We start from the raw sequence: 13,895 nt of genomic DNA on the forward strand, positions 1-13,895 counted from the left end.
GAAGGATCCGTGAGCGATTCGACGAAGGGTGGTGTGGATTCGGGCGTGGGGGAAAACACAAACAATTTGAATGGATTTACAGCAAAATGTAAAGAATCAAATAAATCGGTACACGAATCTCAAACCCTCTAAGGCGCCAGGTACACACACACACACACACACACACACACACACACACACACACACACACACACACACACACACACACACACACACACACACACACAACGTAGCTGGTTCGTCAGGCTTGCCCGTGGTATCGATGCAAAAGTCATTAGATGTGGGTGCCGGACGAGCTGGCGTTGCGCCTCTCTGGGGCAGGAGACACGGTGGTGCAGACGTTCCGTGAAACCTTCCACGCAGAAATGTCGTTCTTGGCCTGTGAGCTCCAACCAGCCACTGTGGTGTTGGTCTTGGTGGTGTCGACCTCCTGTGGTGTGAGCCCAAAACCACTCACAGCCTCCAGGGAACCCAGTTCATGCACCAAGAGCGAGCAGGAGAGGGAGGCAGATCTGCCCACCGTCCGGTCCCGTACCCAGAGCCAGTGGAACACGAGAGCCAAACGAGGTGAGGCACAGTAAGGGCATGAGGCACGACGAATTAGGAACGAGCAAGCGCAAAAGAGAGAGAGAGCGCTGAGAGAGGAGAGCTGAGAGGAGAGGGGCCTTGAACAAACTCCGCCAGCTATTTTTATATCTCTCACTCTTCCAATCAGATCGTTTCATGCTCATGAGTCCTTTTCACTTCCAACGGAGCCCCTCATTGGTCCTCCGACTGCCGCCTTCCACCAATGGTCATCAAGGGGCGGAGCCATCTGCACGTCTTTCTCCTCCCTTTCTCTCAATCCTCCAATCGGGCCACCCCGTGCTCCAGGATCTTTGTAACTTCCAACGGAGCGCCTCATTGGTCCTCCGTCTGCGGCCCTCCGCCAATGGTCATCAAGCACCGTTCTGTCACGTCACGGCAAGCCGACAGGAAATACCAAAAAGGAATACACATCAACACTTACCCTAACCCGTCTCCTTATCTAATTACGTGACAATTATCATTTACCCCTTAAAGAAACGGACATTTACTGGACAATTTATCACCACTAAATCCTGACTTCATTACATCGAGATCCTGGTACAACTCGAACAGCATGGCATACCTAATTAAACATACTAATTCCCCTTTGACTGCACTTCCCCCCCCCCCCGACCCCCTCAGACGTAACATTAATATACATACCAGATGTTAATAAACATACCAGATGTGGTTCATCAACATACCAGATGTGGTTCATCAACATACCAGATATGGTTCATAAACACACCTGATGTGGTTAATATACATTCTGAATGTGGTGACCAGGATTGAACATGTGGTAACATTCTAATATATCTTCTTCTTCTCCTTTCGGCTGCTCCCTTTCGGGGTCGCCACAGCGGATCATCCGTATGATCCGCATAGTGATTTGGCACATGTTTTACGCCGGATGCCCTTCCTGACGCAACCCTGGTCGCCTCTTACGACACAGAGATATGGTACACCTATTTCAACCGGGGTATAAACCGGCCAAGTACACTGGTACTCATTTCGCCGACCTCGGAAGGATGACAGGCTGAGTCAACCCCTGGTGTATTAATTCAGTGGCCTAACGGGGCTTGAACTCAGGACCTTTTGGATCCCAAGCCGCTGCCCTAACCACTGCGCCAACACCAGGCATTGGTAACATTCTAATATGTAGTTGAGGTAAACATGAGCTCTGATTTCTACCCTCCCCCCAAAACACACCCTCCCAACCCCTCCAATGAACATAAAGGAAAACGTTATTATCTCTGCTAACACTGAACAGGAGATCCCGACAATCTGCTGTCCACTTCCGCTTGTATCCCTTCCCATCCCCAGATCCTTCCGTGTCACACTTACCCATCACCGTTTCCTTCTCCCCATCTTACGTGTATCTCATCCTGTGACACACACGGGATATGTGTGAGTACATCGTACCTGTGTATCCCATGTGATCTGGAATCGATATATTATATAAATAAAGGAAATAACCACGCGTCACATCAGCTGAATACCACGTGGTATGATCTTGACGTTGCTGAGCTACAATTGGCTCAGTCGCCTGAAACGTCATCGGTACAGATAACGGTGTCATCATCACTTTGATGAAGATGACAAACAAAGGCAAAATCCCAAGTTCGGGGTCAGGAAATTATGACACCGTGAGAGAATACGAGAAGATATTGATGATGGATTTTTTAAACCCACCTTGTTGTGATCGTTGTCCTCCTGAAGGATTCTAACTGGCCGATTGTGGAATCCTATTTGACTTCAGGCAGAGTTTAACGTTTTGTCCGATTTGGTTATAAAATCCTACATAAAACCCTATCGACACTGATAAAACTGATGTCCACACAAGTCCTTCCTTGTGAAAGAATTTATTTTCTCATTATACACCATACACTTCTCACCCTCGTACAATGAACTTAAGAATCCCCATTGATTGCAATTTTTTTCTATTTCATTTATTCTTACTTTAGTTAACAGTTAGGCCAACCCGATTCAATTCACTTCCACATTAGATCAGAGAGTTTTATTCTAACTTGGTACTTGGTCAGTTCCAAGGAGTACAAGCCACTGAGATTCTAATACTTTCTCAGGTACTTGCACTGAAACAATTTTACATTTCAAAGCATTTTATACTTTCATGAGAGAGAGGTTTGGGGCTATTCACCCAGACTGCAGACGTGTTCTTTAGACGAAAAGCCACTTCGTACATTTCTAAGCAAAGGTTCATTTTTTATCAGCTCGGTCACTCTGCTCCAGAACAACACATTTCTTTACATTTAGGGCAAAAGTCTTTTGGCCAGAAATGACAGCCAATTCAACTTGCAGCATAACAGTTACATTTCTAAAACTCCATTTGTTACAATTTAGAATACATTAATATAAATTTTTCCCCCACACTGCCAAGGTAAGTGAATCTCTCCACGACCTCAACATCCTCACCACAAACAGGCACAGACAGGACAGATGCATCCAAGATGTCATTGAAAGCCTGGATCTTAGTTTTGATGCAAGAAACCCGTAATCCCAGCGGCTCCGACTCCTCATTCAGCACCTCGAGGGCCCCCAAAAGGATATCTAAAGTCTCCGCAAAGATGACTGCATCATCTGCGAAATCAAGATCAGAGATCTTGACATTCCTAAACCATTCACCGCAGCTTGATCTCTCTGACATCCTCCCTCGAATCCAGTCCATACAAGTGCTGAAAAGTGTGGGGGCAAGTACACACCCCTGACGAACTCCAGTAACAACTGGAAATAAGTCAGAGATGGTACCACCACATCTCACAGCACTCTCAGTACCAGAGTGGAGTTCAGACATCAGATCGATCAGTTTTGGTGGCACCCCACGAAGACCAAGAATCCTCCAGAGGACGTCCCGATTCACTGAATCGAACGCTTTACAGAGATCAACATAGGCTGCAAGCAGCCCCTGCCGAAACTCTCATCTGCGTTCGGTGAGGACACGAAGAGCAAGGATACGGTCAATCGTTGACCTCTTTGGTGTGAGGCCTTTGGTGATGATCTTTGATCATCATAAGTACTGTAAACCTCTTTGCCTTGGAAATCAGTGCTTGTAATCTCTTTTGCCAGCATGTGAAAGAGCTCTGTTTTGTTCTCACTAACATGAAGAAAGCTTTGCCAGTTAGTTGGCACCTTTGATGAAAGATCAAGTCTCCTCCTCACTCCCTTTCCCCTCTTCTCTCTTGTTGCTCTCTTCAGGCTGTTTGGGTTGTTAACATCCCACACAATATGAAGTTTGTGTGCAAGATTAAGGTCATGTTGGATATATGGTAGGAACACAGTCTTGGTGTAATCATTAAAAGTCTGGGAGGTTCCTGGTGACAACATTTGAACTATGACTGCACCATCCAAAACGAGTGCAGTCACTTGTGGGATTGATTCTGGTGGTTCTGCTGGAGCTAGAGATTCAAGTACTGTAAGTAGATCTTTGTTGCCAGATCTCATGCCACCAGTCTTGGCAAGTGCTGGGGACAATGGCTGTTTTTCATGCTTGAAGAAATCTGCAAGATTTCCTTCCCTAGTTTGGCATGCAATATATAATCTGGAAAACAATGTGCAGTCTTTCTTCATGGTTGTCACCACAGACTTCTGTTTCTGAAGACTGTTTTTTTGTGGAAAACAACTGGAGTTTGTTTTTCTTGATTGGATCTGTAATTGGCTTTATTCTGTCAACAAACCTCTCTTTGACAAATTGCTCATATTGCTGTTTTCCCAGTTTGAATACATTTTCTACTGTCCTGTGGATATTGGAATCCATAATGATGTTGGTATCCACTGTTAGCAGATCACCACTGTCATCCTTGAATGGGGTTCCCATCTCTTCAAATACATCCACAAGATATTTCACTTCCTAGGCAAAGTTAGTTTGGACTGACATGGTTTGCTCATGATGTTTTGTCATTAATCATTAATTAGGACTGTCTTCAAACTCTGCTATAATCCTTGATATTTCAGGCTCTGCTACCATCCATCGCCTTGGGCATTTGGATTATCTGTCAGGCCAATGGCCCCACCCTCACTTTTCACAAGGGCATTACCTGCTCATGTGCTTGATCTCGTGCCCCAACAGAGAAGGGGCGTGTTGTCTTGTATGCAACAAACCTCCCTGAAACGAATTGTTGGTAAATGGAGGGATGCATAATTGACAGAGTACATATCTCTGACGTGAACAGAGAGCCACCGTGCATAGTTGTTGTGGTCCAAGCTGAATACCCATGGAATGAACAAAACAAGTGATTCCAAGTACAGAGGAAAATCTCCCTTCCTGATTGCTTCAATAATCTGAAGAATGCAAAGCTGCAGTTCAAGAACAAGTGCCCAGTATTGGAACTGTGGTTGTTCAGCTGACATTTTCTCCCTCCACGCTGCAAAATACAATTGTTGCTGTTCATCTGAGACAGTGGTTGTGTATCTGTCATATGCAGTATGCTGGAGTATAAAGAGAGCAGCAGCTGCCACTTGGTGGGCATGTCTGGTTAGGGTTACATGTGTGACCTTGAACAGAGAATCAGCAACCCCACCTGCAGCAATACCAGCACTGGAGATAGCAATTGTCCAACCACTGCTGTCAAGCCAATCATCTATGATCTTAAGAGCTGCAATTTCAATGTGTAATCCACCAAACATTATTACATATTTATCTTCTCCATGTGAAGCAGGGAAGTTCCATTGTATAGTTTTGGCCGGAGTGAATAGTGGTTGGTCCATCACCAAAACTGGAACCTGGCTTGGATTGAGGTATTCAGTTGCAGCCTTAACAACATTCATTGCATGGTGTATCATGGTGACTGAATGTGTACATTCTCGGAAAAGAGGCATGAGGGCCACTACTGTTGTAGGAGATATAGAATCTTGCTGCGCTGAAGCATGCCATGAAACGAAGTCTTCTTTGGTCAGCTCGGGTTTCTTCAGCAGTTCTCTAATATGATGTAACCAGTCATTTTCCCTTGACAATCCAAGAGCCGGAACAAGGTTCTCTGGCATAACCGGTCCATTTACATGAGGAACAGAAGGATCAGGTCTAGGTCGGACTACTGGAGGAACATTTGTGTATGATGCAGGAAGTGCCTGGATCTTTTTTTCCCTTCTGAGTTGTCTCACTTATCACTGGAATAGCACGTGATGTTCCTTCATTTTCAACTGATGGTTGTTGCGTCATGGACATACCTGTCCCATGAAAAGAATCTTTGGCAGTTGTTGAACTCGGGTTGCGATCAATATTGTCTTACTGCTGCCACACCAAAGATGTTCCTTGCAAGTTTGGGGGGACAAACCACTTGTAGATGCAGACACAAAACGTCAGTACAATTTTAAAACATTTATTGAACAAACAGATTTTATGTGCCAGCACAGGAGATCCTGGACAGACAAGTTCACTCCAGATCTCTCAACATAACCGGAGAATCTTCGTCTTTATAGAGTTTCCAGTAAGACACAGTTTTTATAATTTTCTGACACTGACGCCAGTTCGCCCAGTCTTGTCAATTTCCAGGTGAACCTTATCTTCAGTCTTCTTTGACAGCTCCTGCTTAAATGGTTACAACACATATTCAAACCCAGACATATTAATCGTACATAATGCAAGAATGACGTCAAACGCCAACCCTCATGGCCATTAAAACAAGTTTCCATCTTATGTAGGTTAAAAATCAGTCTGCTTCTCCCAAAACTGGGAAGATATATTATCTTGAAGCAACCAGAGCTTAGTGAATACATCTGGACTCCTCAAATCCACATTCCAACTTGTTTGTGTCTGTTTTAAAAATTCCTTTTGATAGCTGTAAAAATGATCGGCAATTCTTCTTATATTCAACTTACTGGCAAAGTTCAACCTGTTTACACATTTACTACACAGGTGATCTTTCGATACAGAGGAGAAATATAATTATGTTAACTCCAAATGGATACATACTTCAAAAGAATCATATCATATTCGAGTACATTCTACTTCAGGTTTAACATTTTTCATTTTAATACCAAGTTTTAATAATCATCAATTTATTTATTTTATCACCCCCAAACCCATCATGATAAAATGTTTCTACACACTCCTTGCTCATCATACATGGCACAAACTTTGTGAGCTATCTCTAGAAATTCCTAGGACACAATCATATGAGAGACATAATCCCATGTTGTGGAGAGTATCAACCAGACCTTTCTTTCTCGTTTCTCCATGGATCTTTCGTGCTAGATAAATAGGTAGAGGTGTTTCTCTCTCCCTGTTGTGTCGACGAGTTGTGTTTGGTGATGCCCGGCATGTACTGGATGTGTTGACACTTGAACACAATAAGTTGTGAGATAGTTTGACTTGCACGGGCGGTTCGATTTTCTCGCTCATCATCACACTCAATTCTCGCACATTCCGGTTCACTCGCTCTCGGCACACACTCCGTTATATTTACACTCCGTACATTTGGCACTCCAATAAACCCAGAGTCCTTTATTCCCCCCAAGCTCACCAAACACCCATTTACATCATGCACGTGCCCAGTCTCACCATGACTCAAGATGGCCACATTCAATAAGAGGTAGAGGAAGGTCTAGAATTAAGAAGTGGTGGCACACACTAACACTACAAGCACACGCAGATAGGGAACAAGTATACCTGATGAACCTCACGGAGTAAACCCCCTTTCTTTTCTCCATACCTCGTCAACACCACCAGCCACCCTCACATGAGGCTCGGGATGGCCATCCATGTTCTGGAGCATCATGGCGTTGGCCAGACATGCGGTAACGAGATGCAGAGCGTGGGCATGCTCCCTAAGTTCATCAGGTGTCATGTCTGTGGACACATTAGGTCCAACCTGGGTGAGTTTATAACCCTCGATGAGGTCTCAAACAACCACCTTGTTTACCTTATCTTCAACAAATCCGTGGTAGTTCCCTAGGGTTGCGTCACCCATCTCAACGAGGAGCCGCCCGCTTTGCCCATGCCAGACGCTGGAATTTCGTTGACCTCACTTCTTGCAGATCTCTGCGAAAACCAAAGTAGGGGTTTGTTCCTCCAATCTTAATGGCAGCGAAGGCATTTTTCCATTCATCCCTGCAGAGTCGAGTCAGCAAAGGCCAAGGGACGTTTGGATACTCATGCAGAGCCAAAGCTATCACATCTAGAGATGTGAGGTCAGATCCTGCCGCTTGAGCAAGCGCAACTCTCAAGCGAATTGCAGCAGGAGGGATGAATCACAGCCACCTGCGCAACACTCCAGCAATATTCCCATCATTTACAAGATGTCCGAAATTGGTCCAAGTTAGCATCACGTCCTCTTGCTCAAGGGCATCGGCAATGTAGGGCATGACTGGTTGAAGATCAGACACCATTCCAGAGAGTTTCTGGGATGAGATGGTACCTCTCATGGAAAAACACGAGCAGGACAGGGTACAGACATCGATTCCGTTGGCGATCCCCAAAAGTGGTAGTGATTCTCTGTAAGTCCAGGAGACGTTCCGTTTTGTCATCGGTGCTCCAACTCCTCTGTTCATAGTTCCAGTACCTGATTAGATCCCCTGCAGGAGGGTGCTGATCATCAAAGACCATCCGTTGTAGCTCTGGTGTCCCGTCCGCGAATCACTCCTGATCCTTTAGATTCTCCTCATTGGCGAGGATACGGCCCAACTCTGCACGAGCATCCGCGGTCTCTAGAACCATGGTCCGCGGGAGGCATGGGGCAATAACCTACAAGATCGCCTGCTGCCTTCTTAACCGGGGTTCCTGAATACGGAGATTGCATATCAACACCGCCAATACGAGACCATCCAGGTTGAGATTGCACTGGTTCACCGCGTCACTAGTGAAGGGAGCAAGGTTCACTTCGAACAATTGACAGAAGTACAGATAAACCTAGAGCTCCCAGAGAATTGAAAACCTCCTGATTGTCCGCTGGCTCGTGAGGGATCACATTCTCATCCACGGCAGAACGTGGAGCCTCATTAACTCCCTCCCAAGGGCAAGGTCCAGTCGGTTCTCGAGCCTCCGCCATCGTAATTCTTCGTGCCCTCATTCGGGTAATCAGAGCAGACTCCCGACGTGGTCCTTCAGATGCTGGACCAAAACCGAAGAAATGTGCCATACTTACAATCGATGTCAAGGAGAAGAGTTTGAAAACAATTTTGTGATTGGTTATTCTCCATTAATACTGGTCAGTAGTAAATATATATGGCACAGGGCTCAGATAGCACCTTGATAAATAATTAAAGGAGGTAGAGTGTAACAGTGAAAGAAAATTGGACTCACCTATAACTCACCTTCACTACACTCACCTCCTCCCGGTTCGTCTGAAGGACCTGTACCCTCTTCGCTTGATCTTCGAGCACTTTGTCACGCTGTAAATATAACAACCAACGAGAGAGAAAAACCCTGAAAATTTCTGAAGAACAATTGAGTTTGTCAAAGCCGAGTCGTCAGAGGGTTTGTTGATTCAGTTTGCTTCAGGACGGGTTTTCGTGGTTTGAGATATTCTGCTCTCCCCCCCCCCCACCCAAACCCCACTCCACTCCACCACAACAAATCTGATGCTGCAGTAGATGAGGGTTGAGGAACAGGTCCTTTCGGAGACCATTTGATCGTTCTTCGGAGGGAAAATCGCGCCGGGCCTGACGCTTCGAGATGGCGAGGCAGGTAGGTGTTTGGGGTTGGCACACATTGCCGGTCCTGCAACTTGTGTGACCTTCCACGAGCGTTCTGGGTGATGGTCCGGACCTTCTCCGCACCCGTGTGCCGACGCTGTATGAGCTACGAGGGTGCGTACCTGGTGGAGCTCATGCTGAGGAGGAGCATGTGGTCAATTAGTTAGCACGGAACCGATCAATTGTCGAAATTTAGCCAACTAGTTAGCGATCAATTAGTGAGCCAACTGTCGAAGCAGGTTTTCCAGCTCCCTCAAAACAGTAAAAAAAGAGTAAGTTACTAGAAAGCCGTTTATTTGATAAAACAAAAGAACACTTCCGTGCACGGGAAGGAAGGTCTCAACTCACAATGATATTGCGAGTTGAAGACTTAAAGTTTACATAGAATCTTGAGTATATATATATATATATATATATATATACAGTTTTTATTATGACATCAGATGGACTTTTGTGGACTTCAAATTTGCAACATGGAGAGGGGGAGGGGACTCACGACCGTAATCGGATTCTTCCTTTGTTAGACTTCTGTGATGAAGATATTTCTTCATATGGATCAGTCGAGGGGTGAAAGATGACTGCAACCCCTTCACTCATAAATGGGGACAATCTGCCCCTCCCACATCACCCTCTCATTCCGCTGACATTCCCTCCCGCTCCCCTCGCACTCCCTCCTTCTCTGCTGACATTCCCTCCCACTTCCCTCGCATTCCCTTCCGTTCCACTGACATTTGTCTGTCAGGGGACACTGGACACCGTTGACCAGAGTCGCAGGGCTGAGCTGAGCTGTTCAGGGAGCAGAGGCGTAAAACTGTACGTGCGCTCAGGGTGGACAAGGAGGCCTCGGTGGGAGGAATCTGTGAGGGGGTCGAGCATCACCTGTGGACACGTGATTCTCGTCCCGCTTACAGGGGAATTCGCGCATTGCGTTCATCCAAGCCCATCCCTCGGAGCACTGCAGTGACAGCGGAGGGTCGTCGGCTCTTGACGGAAGAGTCCGAAGTGAAGACCCGCTGGGCCGGTGACTTTGAGTGGCTGCACCAGGCTGATCCACCAGCTGTCGAGTTGGACGTCAGGTGTGTTTACAATCCCTACTGCTGACCCTCCAATCAACTGTGGTCCACCTTCGCTTGTGGAAACACGGACTGCGGGGAACCGGTTGAAATTGAGTAAAGCTCCAGGGATCTGCGGCATCCATGATGAACTTGTCAAGGCTTGTGGAAATGCTGCACTCGTGTCTTTGCTGCACCATCCACAACTAGGCCTCTGCTGTCCGCACGCGATTCCAACCCTTCGAGCCGAGCTCGCCATCGCACACTCACGACGCGTCGTACGACTTTATACCTCAAATAGCAGATAGACCGGTCCCTCTCCCTCCACGTGCCACCATCTTGACCGTGAACACTCGGTCGACTTTAATCCTCGTCGCCAACGTCACGACGTCGAGACCAAGAAACACAGAAACCCGCCTTGATTACAGATCACCACTGCGGTTCGCGGTGCTCGTTTTAATCAGCCATCTTGAGCCGCCTCCTCCTCCGGTTGGTTGTTGTTGTTTCACAGCTTCGTGACAGCACAGTGGACTGACATGGATTAAAAAAAAATAAAAAATCCAAACACAATACAAACCATTATCATGGTCGTGATGATCAAAACGTTCGTGCGTGCTCGGCAATAAATAAATAATGATTCACCAATTTGTTTCCAGCTCGGAGGTCTTTTATCAAGTCAGACGCAACTGCCGACGACGATATGATCACAGTACGTGATGACGTCATTACGTTTTTTTTTACGTCATTACGTCGCGCGCGTGGCTCGTTTCTCTGCGGATGTGTCCGTCGTCGCGACTTCCTCAACTCAACACGTCCCGTTTTGATTTCTTTCTTTGAAGGTTTTTGTTTGTTCACGGTTATCTCTTTGGTTGAGGATTTGTGCTGCTGGGCTGACGTGCGAGTCGGTGACGTGGACAGAAGGACTGGCTATTGTGACGTCACGACAATCGGGTGTGGATCTGTGAACCGCTCGGTTCGACGTGCATCATCATCCGTGGTTCCTGCAGTTTTGCCGAGTTTCCGCTCAATTCGGAATTTATTGACTTCAACAAGGGGGTCAGTAATTCACCTTGAGGTGTGCATGCTCACCTCTGGGCTGTCTAGTCTGGGTTAGAATCCCGACCTCGCTATAAACTGCCATCCTGGTGTTTCGCACGTATGGCGAGGTATCATTGCGTGCACCGTCCATCGGGTAGATGGTTAGCCCGAAGACCCCTCAACCAACACCGGTCGGTGGTGGATGTTAAACGATGTTAAACGAGACGCCGTTTTACCCAGCGTCTATTACACCACCTTGTGGAACTCGTCACATGAGTTATTCGTGCCTGTTTGTTGTGTCCTTTGTGACGTCATTAAACAGTACGTTTCCTGCTTGCAATGATTTTTCCCATTCTGTTTGACTGCCAGACAGGTAGACAGAGTAAAATACTATCACTCCTCTCTGTGCAGGTGTGATCGGACAAATTCAGAGCCAAAGTACATTCAGTAAAACGAGAAACTTGTCTTCCCATTCACGTTCTGATTCGTGTTCAAAATATAACATTCGATTAAAATAAGTTGTTCTGCGATCATAAACTCACGACCGTAAACGGATCCGACAGATGGACGGACGGACCGACGTGCACCGATTGCTTAACCCCACTTTTTGCTTCACGTGCGCGGGGTAATGAATAGTCCCAAGTGGGACAGAAACTCGTCTAACGATGGCGGGTGATCGTCGTTGGGTTGCATGAGGATGAGGTCATAAATTTGGTTTTTAACTTTGATTTGATGGAAAATTAATGGCCCGTTGGGTCTGAAAGGCCTGATCTTCATCGTTCGTATGCAGCACAAGGTCACAGGGTATCACCATTGTCTGTGCCGGCACAGAGGGCATGTCTGTGCCGCTGATGTCGTGTCTGCCGCTGGTTAGGGCAGGAATATGGAATCTGGCTATGGTGCTGGCGATAGCTCGCCGACTCTTCGCGAAGGACAACACGGGGTCTTTATTAACGTCCACCAATGAATGCTGGCAGACCGGACGTCATTTTAATGTCCATCCGAGGGACAGCGCCTGCTTCGGCGCATGCTCCCATTCCTAACCGAACCTTGTCCTGACCTTTCACCTTCCAACCCCCAGGAGTATATCTGGCTGTGACATTTCCTCCGTTTCCACGTCTTGTTCATCTGCGTGTTGTACCTTCCCCTAACAGTGACGACTATATCTACATCTCTTTCGACACAACATGGACAGACATTTCACCATTCATCCCAACTCTCTCTTCCTCACATCTGGCGATTTCAGTTGTCACCAAGTAACTTGACTGGATGTTGGTACCTGTCTCATCAGCCATGTAACTTCATCAAAGGACTTCTGTGACTCCATGGGACTGACTTAATCTGTGAACATTCTGACCAGGATTTCTCCAAATGGCAAATCCTCCCTTCTGGACTTGGTGATGACAAACTTCCCTGCAAATGTCTCCTGCTCTTTCTCTGCTCTCATTGGTTCATCTGATCATGTGCTTGTGAAAGTCAACATATCTCTGGCTATTCTCAAAGAGCAGTTCCACACCAGTGAGTATGGGAGTTCACTCAAGCAGATTGATAGGGACTGCAAGCAGCCATCCCTCTTCAGCACTGGTCTCCCATATCGACTGCTTCTGATGATAACTCAGCCTGGGAATTCATCCACAGACACCTGATCTCTCCGTCTCTCTGTCTCTCTCTGTCTCTCTCTGTCTCTCTCTCTGTCTCTCTCACTCATCATTGTGTCCCCTCTCTCTCTCTCTCGTACAGATTCATCCAATATCATCTTCAATTATCTTTGCCTTCATCCTGCCCATGGTCCACTGAATACTGTCGTGAGGCAGTTGATCTGAAATAACCTTCTCTTACTGAAAGGCAAATCTGACCAAAGGCAATCTCAGCTCATTCTAAAAAGTCCACAATAAGTGTGTGTCCACTCTCAGCAGAGTCAGAAAATAACATCTGTCCAACCTCAAGATTGAAATTTCAAACTTGTCTCCATCCTCTAAAACCTGATGACATCTTGTTAAGTCATCACAGCCGAGTCATCACAGCCGACTCCGCTCGTGAGCAGGCTAAATGCCTCAATTCTGTGTTTGATTCAAAATCTTGTGTCTCCAACACTCCACTCTCGGTGTCCACTCTTCCCTGTCGTACACAACTGATCCTGGATTCTGTCTTTTGCACCTGAGAAGATGGAGAAAATTCTTTCAATCCTTGACTTTGACTCTGCGACTGGACCGGACGGCATCAGCTCATGTGTCCTCACAACCTTCTCTGCTGCTCTTGCACATCCTCTCTCTGCCCTTTTCACCCTATCATTTGGCTTGGGTCATCTTTCTTCTGTTTGTAAACAGCAGATCAGGGCTGGTTCTCTGGAATATCTCTTTTGTTACAGCCAGGCATCTTGCGGGACTCTCCAATCTCTGCCTATGGCATCCAATGCCAACTCCACACGTGGCAAACTGACTTCCTCAACTCTCGTAGCCAACATGTGGCTCTCAACAAGATCCTTTCATCTCCTCTCCCTGTCATGGCTGCAGTACCTCAAGGCAGTGTTCTCGGCCCAATCCTATTCCTGATCTTCATAAGTTATCTCTCTCACTCTCTGGAAGAATCCTC

General features: G+C 46.6%; 1 protein-coding gene and 1 long non-coding RNA gene across 2 annotated transcripts in view; one reads left to right on the forward strand and one right to left on the reverse strand.

Annotated features, from left to right (window-relative positions):
- The window catches only part of LOC147008251 (uncharacterized), a 298,248-nt gene that overhangs the window by 182,567 nt on the left and 101,786 nt on the right, over positions 1-13,895 (reverse strand). The window lies entirely within an intron of this gene.
- The window catches only part of LOC147008261 (uncharacterized), a 57,235-nt gene that overhangs the window by 15,410 nt on the left and 27,930 nt on the right, over positions 1-13,895 (forward strand). The window lies entirely within an intron of this gene.

Source organism: Eptatretus burgeri, chromosome 20 (genome assembly GCF_056783735.1).
Source record: "Eptatretus burgeri isolate ZD-2024b chromosome 20, Ebu_testis_v1, whole genome shotgun sequence".
Classification (NCBI taxonomy): domain Eukaryota; kingdom Metazoa; phylum Chordata; class Myxini; order Myxiniformes; family Myxinidae; genus Eptatretus; species Eptatretus burgeri.